This window comes from Rhipicephalus sanguineus, chromosome 8 (genome assembly GCF_013339695.2).
Source record: "Rhipicephalus sanguineus isolate Rsan-2018 chromosome 8, BIME_Rsan_1.4, whole genome shotgun sequence".
NCBI classification, from domain to species: domain Eukaryota; kingdom Metazoa; phylum Arthropoda; class Arachnida; order Ixodida; family Ixodidae; genus Rhipicephalus; species Rhipicephalus sanguineus.
The window spans coordinates 165,574,213-165,586,190 of record NC_051183.1 but is presented as its reverse complement, the minus strand read 5'-3'; positions in this window follow the sequence as shown (position 1 = coordinate 165,586,190).

Here is an 11,978-nt window from a genome sequence, read left to right as displayed (position 1 = left end):
AACACTGAAATTATTCTGGCGAACGAAGGGTATACGACACCAATACACAGCCCTCTCGAAAGTCGCACTCACTGATCTTATGCGCATGCAGCCGCGCAAGCCCGTTTGCTACTGTACACCATGTTAGATATACGTACGAGCAGTTAAAATCGCGCTAACGTAACAGAATAAACCGCCCTTTGAGAACGTGCAGGACGTACGCGCGCACGCAAACACGACGTGGCTAGCAGACGACGCAGAAAGCAATCCACACTAGGAGCGCTTCAGCCAGTAGCCGCCAGGTGGCGACTCCGCTCGATCTCGCGGCCAATAGTATACGCGCCGGTGCGAATCGTAAGCCAGACTGACTCGCCCTATTTTGAGTAATTATGTTTTGCGCGTTACAGCTCGTGGCTCCACGCACGCACGCTAGTGACAGGCCGACATAGTTTAAGCATGCTTACAACTATGCCGGCCTGTCGCTGACAAAGTGCAAAGCTTCTACCGTAGGCGCCTCACCTGTAGGTGCGGTTATGATTGATTGTCGTTTCTTAATACATGACAGCATTTTATCATATCTGTAATTGGGAATGTTTCTTTAGAGTGACTTGATGATCTGTTATTTGTTGTAAATCCTGCGTAGCTTACTTGCTTTCTCTGTATGCAGCTTTTCTTCACTGCTGTTTGTGCAAGATATTGGGCCACGCCAGCTAATGCGGAAGCCAGTGCAGTTTCTTTGACGAGACTTGGAGTGCATTCATGCAGAATTTTATTTACGTTGCTGCCGTGCCACTCAGCTTCACCTTGTGCGGTCACCTTCCGACGTGTTTTGTGCCACATTTGGTTGTGCTTTATTCATTAATAAAGCCGATTTGACAACATCATGGGATAATTTATTGTTGCTGAAAAGCGCGATTATTTATTTGAGCGCCATCCGCTAAACGTCATTTATGTAGTACAGTATACGTGTTGATCCCCTGCGTACGTGTTCAAATTTATTATAAACCGATGTCTTTTATATGAAAATTGGATATGTATGGTGTGCTGAAGTAACCAATAATTCACGCGGCATATATGAGTTACCGCAACAACTTGATTCGGTCCGCAATAAACGCGAGTAAACTCAGCGTCGAAAATTTATATATGCAACAGTGAGGACATGCGTGGGTGAACAGATATGTACGTATGTTAGTGATCTTGCTTCATTGTTTGGTCACTTGCTCGACGACTGACATAGGAAGTGGGAGAAAAACAGGAAAGTGTTCTCGCGGGAGCTCTTTCGGTCCCTTCAATCTCTATCTTCATATGGTAGCCGTCAGGCTGCCGACCAAGCATGCTGCAAAGACAGTTATATTAGTTTATTTTACATTTCTAAAGTCCAAAATTTCGAAAACGGCGAAAAAACAAGAACGTCTATAAAACGTCTTATCTTGGTCTTTTCAAAACGTTTTCTAAAGACGTCAACTAGCGGGACATTAGCACAGCTATTAGACGTTAGACGTCTACGGCTACGGGAATGTCTTGACCAAGACGTTTATTGATAGTCTTTGATAGCCGTTCAAGACGTCTTTTAGACGTCAAATAGCTTCTTTTGTGTTACGTGGGTACAAATCTAATACCACCGCACAGTATACACCAACAAAAACCGCTTCAACAAGCTGATCTTGCCTTGTAACACTTTTCACAGATAAACTGTCCAAAAATAACTATTCCTTGGTAATTTCACACAGGTTCCCTGAGGTAACTTGCTACGCTAGCGAGCACACCGTACACACACACGTGCGAGGCTATAGTGAACTAGATGCGAGGCAGGCACCAGGACTAGCCGCCATGTGCCGTATACGAAACTACGGCTGCTACGGCGTCCTGTAATTTATACGGTATATTGGGCCGCCGTAATGCTGTTAAGTGTAAATAAAAAAATACAACCTTTATTATGTAGTATAGGAATGATAAACTTAGGTATTATTTAGCATTACTGTCAGAAAACATCAAAACTTGATACACGAGACTAATGCTACTGAGATGTGAACCAACGTTTAAGTAATCTAAAAACGTTGATGTGAACATCGTGGGTATGCGAGCGGCGTCCACCGTGGCGGCTTCGTAGGCAAAGAGAGCGAGCTAGCGGAGTTTACCGCTGTCCGATCGTGGCAGACAGTGGCGAATTTTGAAAAAGAAAGGCTCCTTTTTGCAGGGAGGTAGCCGCATGCTTTAAATTCTAGCCATTTCGGCAACTGCTCAGTATGACCAAACTGAGCAAGCACCTCGTTGGCCGTGTGTATGATTTGTAACGCCGTGTCGATCGGACGCACGTGTAATGTAAAGGTCAAATAGAAGTGTTTTTTCGCAGCTTTATTCTTATTTTCAACCCAGCCGTACGGCTCCGGGCACTTAGGTCGCGGTTGTAAAATGTGCCCTATGTACAGTGTGACGAACATCCAAATTCATCTTTACTTATGAATACACACCCTGCTTTAAATCACTTCAGAAATTTGGCTAGTTATTATTCCACTTAAGGAACCACTCGACTGCAAATAGAACTAATTGTGGCCTCTTGGCACAAAGTTGAACCAGTTGTTCAAATGGTGCCGTCTTAAAGGGGTACTGACACCTTTTTTGGAAGGCGAGTTTACTCTGCCATACAAATCTCCTGTATGCAAAGACGGCTCTGAGCAAGTGGGAAGCTCAGCAAATGCTGATATCTTAAAGGGGTGGTGCCATCAAATTTCGAGGCTATAACAAGCCTGTTGTGGGTTTCCTCTGTATGCAAGGACATTCCACACGAAGGGTCGGACACAGCAAACGTTTAGAATATATTTTAATTCACTTCCAAAGTGTACCTAAATGCTCATTCTCCCGACCGAAACCCATCGCTAGCGCACCAACAGTGACGTAGATCTGTAGGATGGGCAACGAAAGTTGTAGTGACGTCACACCAAATCTGCTGTAGTAACGTGAGTGACCTCCGGACCTCCGCCACTTCCGCAACGTACGTACCGGCTGTAATGAACTAGAATACATTCTAGTTCACTGTAGTACCGGCAAAGCATCGGTTGCTACATCACTCCCCGAGTTTCGAACGCTTCCGGGCTATGTGCGTCACAGGCTTGTGTGGTCACGTGACCACGCCTCCTACACTTCTACGTCACTGCCCAACATCGGTGCCCAGAAACCGAAACCGAAAGTTGTCCAAATCAAAAGGCGATATTAAGTTATTTAGCGAGAATACATGAATCTTGGTGCGTGCATCATGCTTCCTGGAGCTATAGGAAACGCTTACAGCAAAGAATGCGCAAGCCACAAATTTGGTGGCACCACCCCTTTAATTTGATGTTAAAGTCAATTTTTCCGTGGCGCACCTACTGACATCGACACTAGCTTGACGTCAGGCTACAGTACAAATTCTGGTGACATCATGCAGCAGTGTGGCTAGTTGTGATGACGTAAGGTACCAAAACTTCCAAGATGGCTGCTTGTGCGTCATCAACGGAGCCACGGTGCCATAGAGTTAATATACTGACTCTAGAGGAAAAGCTGGGCCGCGAGACCACTAACCACAAGAGCGCTGACATCTTGGAACGTTGTCATTCTTGCAATGACATATAAATCCCAAAGAAGCATTTGCACAATTAAAAACGCGCGGATAATTTTTTATGTTTATTTTGAATACTTTTACGAAAGAATACGACGGCTATTTATGCAATTTACTGCGCGCAGGAAGGAAAGTATGCAGGCTGGTTTACTAGATGGCGCCACCATATCAACACCAACACTCGACAGTACGCTCGCGGCCGATTGCGCCGGTTTCCGCGTCGTGTTAAAGCAACGGTTAAAGCCCCTGAAACTTCGCTTACGTCGTGTATCTCGTAGTTCTCATAGTGTCCCGTTGTGTACGTTTTCTGTTGCCACGTACCATTCGACTTCACGTGATATCCCTTTTTTCATTCCAGCTGAAACCTTCAATGCAAACCAGAACGGACGGCAAAGAAGAGATGAGACAAGCACTGGAAGCTATGTAACTAGGCGCACCCGAAGTTCTTTTTTTAGTCTTTTTAACGGCGATAAAATTTTGTGTGCCGTGTATCTTTAGCTTTAATTCAAGCTTTCGGGTGACGTCTCACTCACATTCGCCGCTACATGCTGCAATTGACATTGTTCTGCTTATGGCACTCTGCGCTGAAGCACGGCAGCAATGAGCTGAAAAAGAACGTGGATACAAATGTCTCGTCATTGCAAGTCGAAGCACCGCGCGACCACGGCCTACGCACGTTGCTTCGAGCTGCGAATCTGTTAAGTGACCCTTGTGCCAGCGAACGGAGAAACTTTATTCGTTATGTGTTATTGGTAGGGTGTGCCTAGTAAAAACCATGCACAAACAGGTGGAAATGTTAACTGTTATCAATCTGGCCAGCTGCACAGACAACGCTGCACTAACACACGGCTTCACGCATCAAAACGCAGCTGATGTTCCCTGGCAGCGTGTAGCTGGCTTAGGTTGGTGGATTAAAACTGATTACTACCGTCAAATATAGCGAGCGTCTCAGGGTCTGGCCACGTTCGTTTTGTTCCATCATGGCGGAACCCATGCGGTTATAGGTTTCAATGCATGAGCCCTATGGGGAGCTTTTCCTCTAGAGTCAGTATATTAACTCTATGCACGGTGCGGAGCGGCCTTGAAAACGTCACTATATATTGCGCGAGCACGTGACTAGAAGCTCATACCGTGTTGTGACGTCAGGGTACAGTAGGAACCGAAACTAGCTTTTAAAAACATACTGTAATTACTTTTTCATGGCGCACTCGCGCTTAGCACTACCTTTCCTAGGCTTTTGATGGCTTGACCTTTCAGTTGACGCAAGAAAACGACAACTGAAGATATTCGTGTCAGTAACCCTTTAATGGCCACTTCAGAACCACTTGGCAGCAAGTGGGACCAGTTGTTGTCCAAGTGGCACCACTTCAATGACCACTTGAAAGCAAGTGGAACCGCTTTGAAAACCACGTGGCAGCAAGTGGGACCAGTTCCGCTGTTCGCTCGTCGTGCCATTTGGAAGATGTTATGGCCCGCTCACGCTAGCGGCAAGCCTGCCGCAACGGCGTGGTGCCGCAGAACATCGGCCGTCGCCGCACGCGCGAGAGCTGTCCAACGTGCACGGCATGCTTCTCCGGCGAGGCATTCGCGCCTCCGAAAAACATGGCCGCACTGCCAAAAGCGGTTGTCGTCCACTTCGAATCTATTAAGTGGCCGCCGTGCGCTCTGTAGCGTGTAAGCTCCGAACTGATGCTTCCATTTGCTTTAGATTGTGGGAATCGAGCGCGCCCTCCCCTTTGGCGCCTCGTTCCCCAGCTAGCGCGTGTGTTGGCCCCGCGCGGCTCGAGCGCCGGGGACCGCCGTTAATCGGCGGTATGGCGACCGCGGCGGCAGCGCCAGGCCTCTTTGTCTGGTGCGAGCCGTGCGTCGGCTTCCCGGCGCGCGGGCACGCGTCCGGGCATGCCTTGACATGCTCACGCCACCAAGCTAGCTTACGTCACTGCGCAGCGCCTCTCCTCATTGGCCGCCAGTGACAACCCCCCTTCCCCCTTGAGCTCGCTTCTGTCTGGCGTGGGCTTGCTGGGCTTGCCCGTGTCAGAGGCTCCCAGGCTAGCATGAGAGGTTGACGCGCTGCTCTAGCAGGCGGCTTCTCGTTCGTGTGCTCGACTGCTGCCCTTTGTGTGATAGTCGTAGCACCGCTGGCAAGCGTACTCGATCGGTCTTGCCCTTTACGGCCTGCATGCCCGTGACTGTCGTACTGTGCTGCATCTTGGGTTAATAAACCCGTGTTGTTTGTTGACATCCTGCCTCGAGTGCCTTTTCTGCGCCGTGCCGGAGTCGACGAACCCGGCCGTAGCGTCTTTGTTCGCTGCGGCAGTGGAGAACGTCGCGTCCCTTCACGGTCGCCTCGTAGGGTAAGCTTTGTGCTAAACCTATCTCCACATAACTGGCGCCCAACTTGGTTTCGGCATGGCAGCGGAGCAGTCCCTCTCGAGGCGCTCGTTCCTGCTCGATCTCGTGGCTACGGGCTTGATCTCGTTCGATGCGGACGACGCCGGCAGCACGAGGTAAGCTCGCCTTAGCGGCCCTCGGCTTTCGGCCACCGGGAGAGATCCCGTCTTTGGGGCCTCCTTTGGTGGTGACCGCTCGAATGTGGACTACAGTACTAGCCTAGCCAGTTTCGGGTTTTCTCAGCTGTTCGAGACACACGCGGAGTGCGTGCTTTCGGGCCCCTCCAATGCGTCGTCTCCGCTCGCTGGCCTTTGTTAGCAGCGCAGCTGAGTGACCTAACCGCCGCACCGGAACGTCCCTTCCTAGGCTACATGGTGCTGGCGTTCACACGCTCGCTGGCCCGTCGTTGTCACGAGCGTAAAGGGTTGACAGTGTCGTCCGCGAGCCAGCTCGCATAGGCGACACCGTCGCCGCGTTTTCCGACGATCATTTTCCTCATGCGCGCCTTGGCGACGCTTTCGGCAAATGTGAGCCACCGTGCTCCGTTGTCGATTCGTTTGCCTGTCGCATGAGCCATCATGCATCCGTCGGTGCGGAAACCCTTCTTCCCTGTGCCGTTTATTGGCCCCTTTTGGTCTGGCGTGCATGGTGGAGAACAGGCGCACGACCCTCCAACGGCGGCGCCTGCCTCGGAGCCGCTGCACACAACTGCGGCACGGCTCCAGGCAAAACATTGCCTTCCATCTCGCGAGCAGAACCGCTGTTTCGTGCGGCGCTTCGCGGTTGGTTGTGCGCTGGGAGAATCGCGCGCGCCGACAGCGCTTTGTGCAGCTCCCTGGTCTTTCGCTGCCCGTGATTCTCGGTCGCGTCTTTCTCGCGCGCACGGGTGTCGTGAATGACTTCCCAAGCGGTGGCTACGGGGTCGTCCCTTTCGGCGCCCTACAACCACTTGCAACCATCGTAGTGGCTACCGTTGCCTTTTTTAAGTACGGGACGCCACTCGAGATTTCGCTCGCCGGAAGCTTGTCTGCTATGTCAATGGAGTGCCATTGGTGGAGGAAACAGACCCCATGGCGCTCCTCTGGCTTAAGCGCTTGCGTGGGCCTTCGGGCCGCCTCGCGCGCTGGGCGTTGACTATGCAGCGATACAACTTTGTTGTGCGCTACCGGAAAGGGAGTTTAAACGTCGTGGCTCACGCCTCGTCGCGTGCCCCCGTTTCGGTGTGACACTTGTGTCCGCCACTCCCGAGAGCAATCGCACCGGGTAGACTCCGGGGCCTCTGGCTCCAAGGGGTCGAAAGGCGCGAACCCCGACGGTGAACTGACTTTCGAGGAGATCGCCACGGGTAAGCACGTCACTTCAGCCGGTATCCTGTTAAGCAGAGAAGAGATACCAAAGGCACAGCAGAGCGATCCGTTTTGGGCTCCAAGAGCCGTGCTCCCAAGGAGCGGGCGCGTATTGACAGTCTGGTATTGCTGTCGGCGCCGTGTGCCGTTTACGCAGTCTGGTATTGCTGCGGGCACATTGGATTCGCATCTGTTTGTCGCCGGCGGAGTTCTCCTGCGCTCCACATCCCACCGGAGGAAGCTCCCCAGGAGTCTTTTAAGGTGGGGGTACCCCGCAGTCTAAGGAAAGCCACCCTCGGCTATTTCCACAGCTCGCGGTTGGCCGGACATGCGAGTGGCCGTAAGACTTTCCAAAAGTTGTGCCGCTCTGCTACCTCGCCAGGCATTAAACGTGACGCTCTTAACTCCATGTGTGGCAATGCGTGAAGTCTCGTGCGGGCAAGCCCCCGGGCTCATGCAGCCGCCCTCAAACCCTTTCGTTGCCCGCAGCAGCGACTTGGGAGGGGGGGAGGCGGTCACACAACCGCAGGAAAACCGTAAGGCTGGCCCCAAGTCACGCCACCGGTAGAACCTGTCGAAACGCACTTAAGTAACCTTTCTCCCACTAACAGGTAGCTGGACTTTATTCCATACCTAGGCAGTGAATGGAGATAACCGCTAAGGTGCGGCGGCACACGTCTGGAAGTGGTAGAAGGCCCTCTTGGCCGAAAATACCCTCTGGTGTGTTGTCCAAGCCATAACCTGACAAGCGCCCCTTTTGTTGGGCAGCACTGTCAGGCAGGCACCCCTTTTTGGGCAAGCCGGCTATGCCGGGGACACTTCTGTCCACTCCTGCGTCGCCCAGTCGTCTCCTTGCGCCTGGCTCCACCAGCCTGTTCCTGACCAGCTGGCCTGCTGTTCCCTGGTCCTTCCGGCTGTGGTCTCTTTCCTGCCTTCTGCCCTGCAGCCACCTCCATCCTGCCTGGCCCACCTGGCAGCTTCGGCAGCCGCTCTTGGCGACTGGTTCGCCCACTCAAGCTTTGGCCCAGGCCCGAGCGTGGTCGCTCCGGCCTCCGTTCCTGGCTGCCTGGTGTTCCTGTGTGGCCCCCGTCCCAGCGACTTTCGGCGGTTGGCTGCCGCACGCAACTGGCAGCCACGCCTCGTACGTTCCCGGCTGCCAAGCTCTCCAGTCCGGCGAACTTCAAGCGGGCTGGCTGCCCGCCCTTGTGCAGTCTTCCCCGTTCCTCCTGGGCTGCTGACCTTCTCCCGGCGGTGGGCTCTCCCCGGTGGTGAAACTTTTGGTGGGACGTCTAGTGTGACCATGGCCGACTTATGGACTTGTACCTCCTGGAAGACGACACCCCCCTGTTGGACTTTGCCCCGTTGGCCAGCCCCCTTGCGGCTGAGCTGACCTTGCCACTTGGCCTCGGACAGCCTTTTTCACAGGCTGGCCTCGGTCTTTAGGAGGGGGGAATGTGGGAATCGAGCGCGCCCTCCCCTTTGGCGCCTCGTTCCCCAGCTAGCGCGTGTGTTGGCCCCGCGCGGCTCGAGCGCCGGGGACCGCCGTTAATCGGCGGTATGGCGACCGCGGCGGCAGCGCCAGGCCTCTTTGTCTGGTGCGAGCCGTGCGTCGGCTTCCCGGCGCGCGGGAACGCGTCCGGGCATGCCTTGACATGCTCACATGCTCACGCCACCAAGCTAGCTTACGTCACTGCGCAGCGCCTCTCCTCATTGGCCGCCAGTGACAACCCCCTTCCCCCTTGAGCTCGCTTCTGTCTGGCGCGGGCTTGCCCGCGTCAGAGGCTCCCAGGCTAGCATGAGAGGTTGACGCGCTGCTCTAGCAGGCGGCTTCTCGTTCGTGTGCTCGACTGCTGCCCTTTGTGTGATAGTCGTAGCACCGCTGGCAAGCGTACTCGATCGGTCTTGCGGAGTTCCCTTTACGGCCTGCAAGCCCGTGACTGTCGTACTGTGCTGCATCTTGGGTTAATAAACCCGTGTTGTTTGTTGACATCCTGCCTCGAGTGCCTTTTCTGCGCCGTGCCGGAGTCGACGAACCCGGCCGTAGCGTCTTTGTTCGCTGCGGCAGTGGAGAACGTCGCGTCCCTTCACGGTCGCCTCGTAGGATAAGCTTTGTGCTAAACCTATCTCCACAAGATTCATGTCCTTAAGCTTCGACAGCAATGTATTCGTCCCGATTCGGCGCCGTTTTTGAGAGCCATAGTCAAATAATCGATGATGTAGGGTTAACGAGTCGAAATGGGCGCTTCCGAATGCTCGGAGGACATAGATTACGCGTTTGTTAGTTGTTTCTAATCCTCCATAGCTGGCGCCACTTGACCTAGTGCCACCTTGAGGACACTTTATTTGGTTTTACGCGACGCCTTTTTTAATGCCGGACAGACTAAAACGCCCTATTGACTGCTCGAACCATGCCTGGCAACGACACGGACGACGTCCGCACTTCTAGCGTGAAAAACGCGGATCAAAAAGCAAGCAGCTCGAAGCGTCCCGCGTCAGACGAACTGGCGTAGCAGACGAACCGGGCCCGAACACACGTACGCGTTGCAGCGCGTCAACGAGTGACTTTTTGACGCGGCGTCGCGCCCTCTCCCTATGGGGAGAGAGGGCGCGCGGCTACGCGAAGCTGCGCGCCCTCCCTCTCCACACCACAGGGAGAGGGCGCGACGCCGCGTGAAAAAGTCACGCGTTGAAGCGCTGCAACGCGTACGTGTGTTCGGTAAAGCCCCTATACCTTCGGAAGAGTACAGCTTTCTCTTGATCTACGCCGCTTCCTCCTCTCCACGCCTCTGATAGGGCGGCTGTTGAACGCTCCAACGTGCCATGTGCTGTGTGTTCGCCCCATGTGAAGTGCACGAAGTGTGAAGTGCACGTGTGCGTCTCGCTCGTTTTGTCGCGATGCCGGGTTGCTGTGCGTTTGGCTGCCATAACTGTGACACCCAAGGGAAAAAGTTTTCTGCCATTCCTCGCGGAAAAGAGAATGCAGGTCGTTGCAAAGTCTGGCTCCGCAGAATAGGTCGAGCAAACTTCGAGCCGAGATCGGCGCGGCTTTGTGAGGTATGTGCTCGTGCGTTTTAACTCTTGACAGGCGTCTTGCTTTGCCGTGTGACATATGTGGTGTATTACTTGCTAATGTCATGCGAAATTCTGTGTAATTTGTCATGCACCAAGACAGTCACTTGCTCGAGCAAGTGACTGTCTTGAGCACCAGATGGTCAAAATATCCAGAGCCCTCAACTACGGCGTGCCTCATAATCATATCGCGGTTTTGGCACGTAAAACCTCATATATTATTAACTCTGAAAGAACGAGTGTCGTGCACTGCAACACTAGGTTGTGTTCCACACATTCTACTGACCTTTCACTGTGATTTGCGGATGGAATGGCGAAGACAGAGCGAGCGTCGGAATGAAAGTGCGATAGCAAGAAAAAAAACCTATAGCGCGCAGAATTTATCGAAAGGCGTGCATTTACGTGCAGCTCCTCCATCATATTGTCTAATTTGGCGAACCACTTCTGGGTGACAGTCAGAACTTTCTGCAAATTTGGAACATGAGCGGAGCTTTAGTTCAGCGGACCGCGGCTCATCAGCCGGCATGTTATCATGAATTATCGCGTCTCACATTTAGCGCCTAAGTTTCAAAACGCTACAAATGGCATATATCACCTGTGCTGCACTTTTGCAAAATATCTCGCATTGCATAAAATTACGGCAATAAAAACATGTTTCAGAAAGGTATGCTCGTTGAGTGGGATCTTTAATCGAGCTGCAGCCGCTGAAGATGTCCGTTTGAAATTCGTCACTTCAGTAGAATGAGTGGGTTAATGTCGTTGGTTTTAGCATACTGGTTTTAAGTCTTCATTTAATGTCAGTTAACATACAAGCGTCATGCATACGACAATGGGTGCAAGCTGCTCCGCACAGGCCAAACGTCCCAGAACGGCGTACTGCGAGCACACGTCATTGGGCAGGCAAAGGAGGTAATAATGATACATGTGGTTTTACGAGCCAAAACCACGATATGATTACGAGGCACACCGCAGTGTAGGGCTCCGGAAATTTTGACCATCTGGTGTTCTTTAACGTGCACCGACATCGCACAGTACGCGGGGCCTCTAGCACTTCACCTCTATCGAATTGCGACCGCCGCGGCCGGGACCGAACACGCGACCTTCGGATCAGCGTGCCGAAACCGCTACATCACCGCGGCGAGCAGGCCGAGGAGAAGTAACATGTGTGAAATGTCATGAAGTTTTGATCGAGTACCTTCATGGGAATTGCAGGCATTGATGCAGTTATATATGACAGAGATAGTTTATACGCACGGGAACTATTCCTTCCCAAAGGGCGTGGCTTGACATCACAGCTGCCATGTAAATATTTCTTACCGAGGCAATAAATAGCGCGTCGTGTTTACAGAATTTTATGTCAACCATTTTTAAGTAAACCCAGTTACCTATATCGCGCGCCAGATACACAGGGAAACGCTACGCTCCGAAAAGAACCGTAAACGACGTGCAATTTGCTACAAATTGCACATGGCTTGTAGCAGCTCTTCTGGCGCGCTATAAGGGAATTAGATGGTGCGCACACCCACACCAACTGAGAAAATGAACACAGAAATAAAGAGAATCATTACACACAGCCGTATGCGAGTCATAGCACGCGG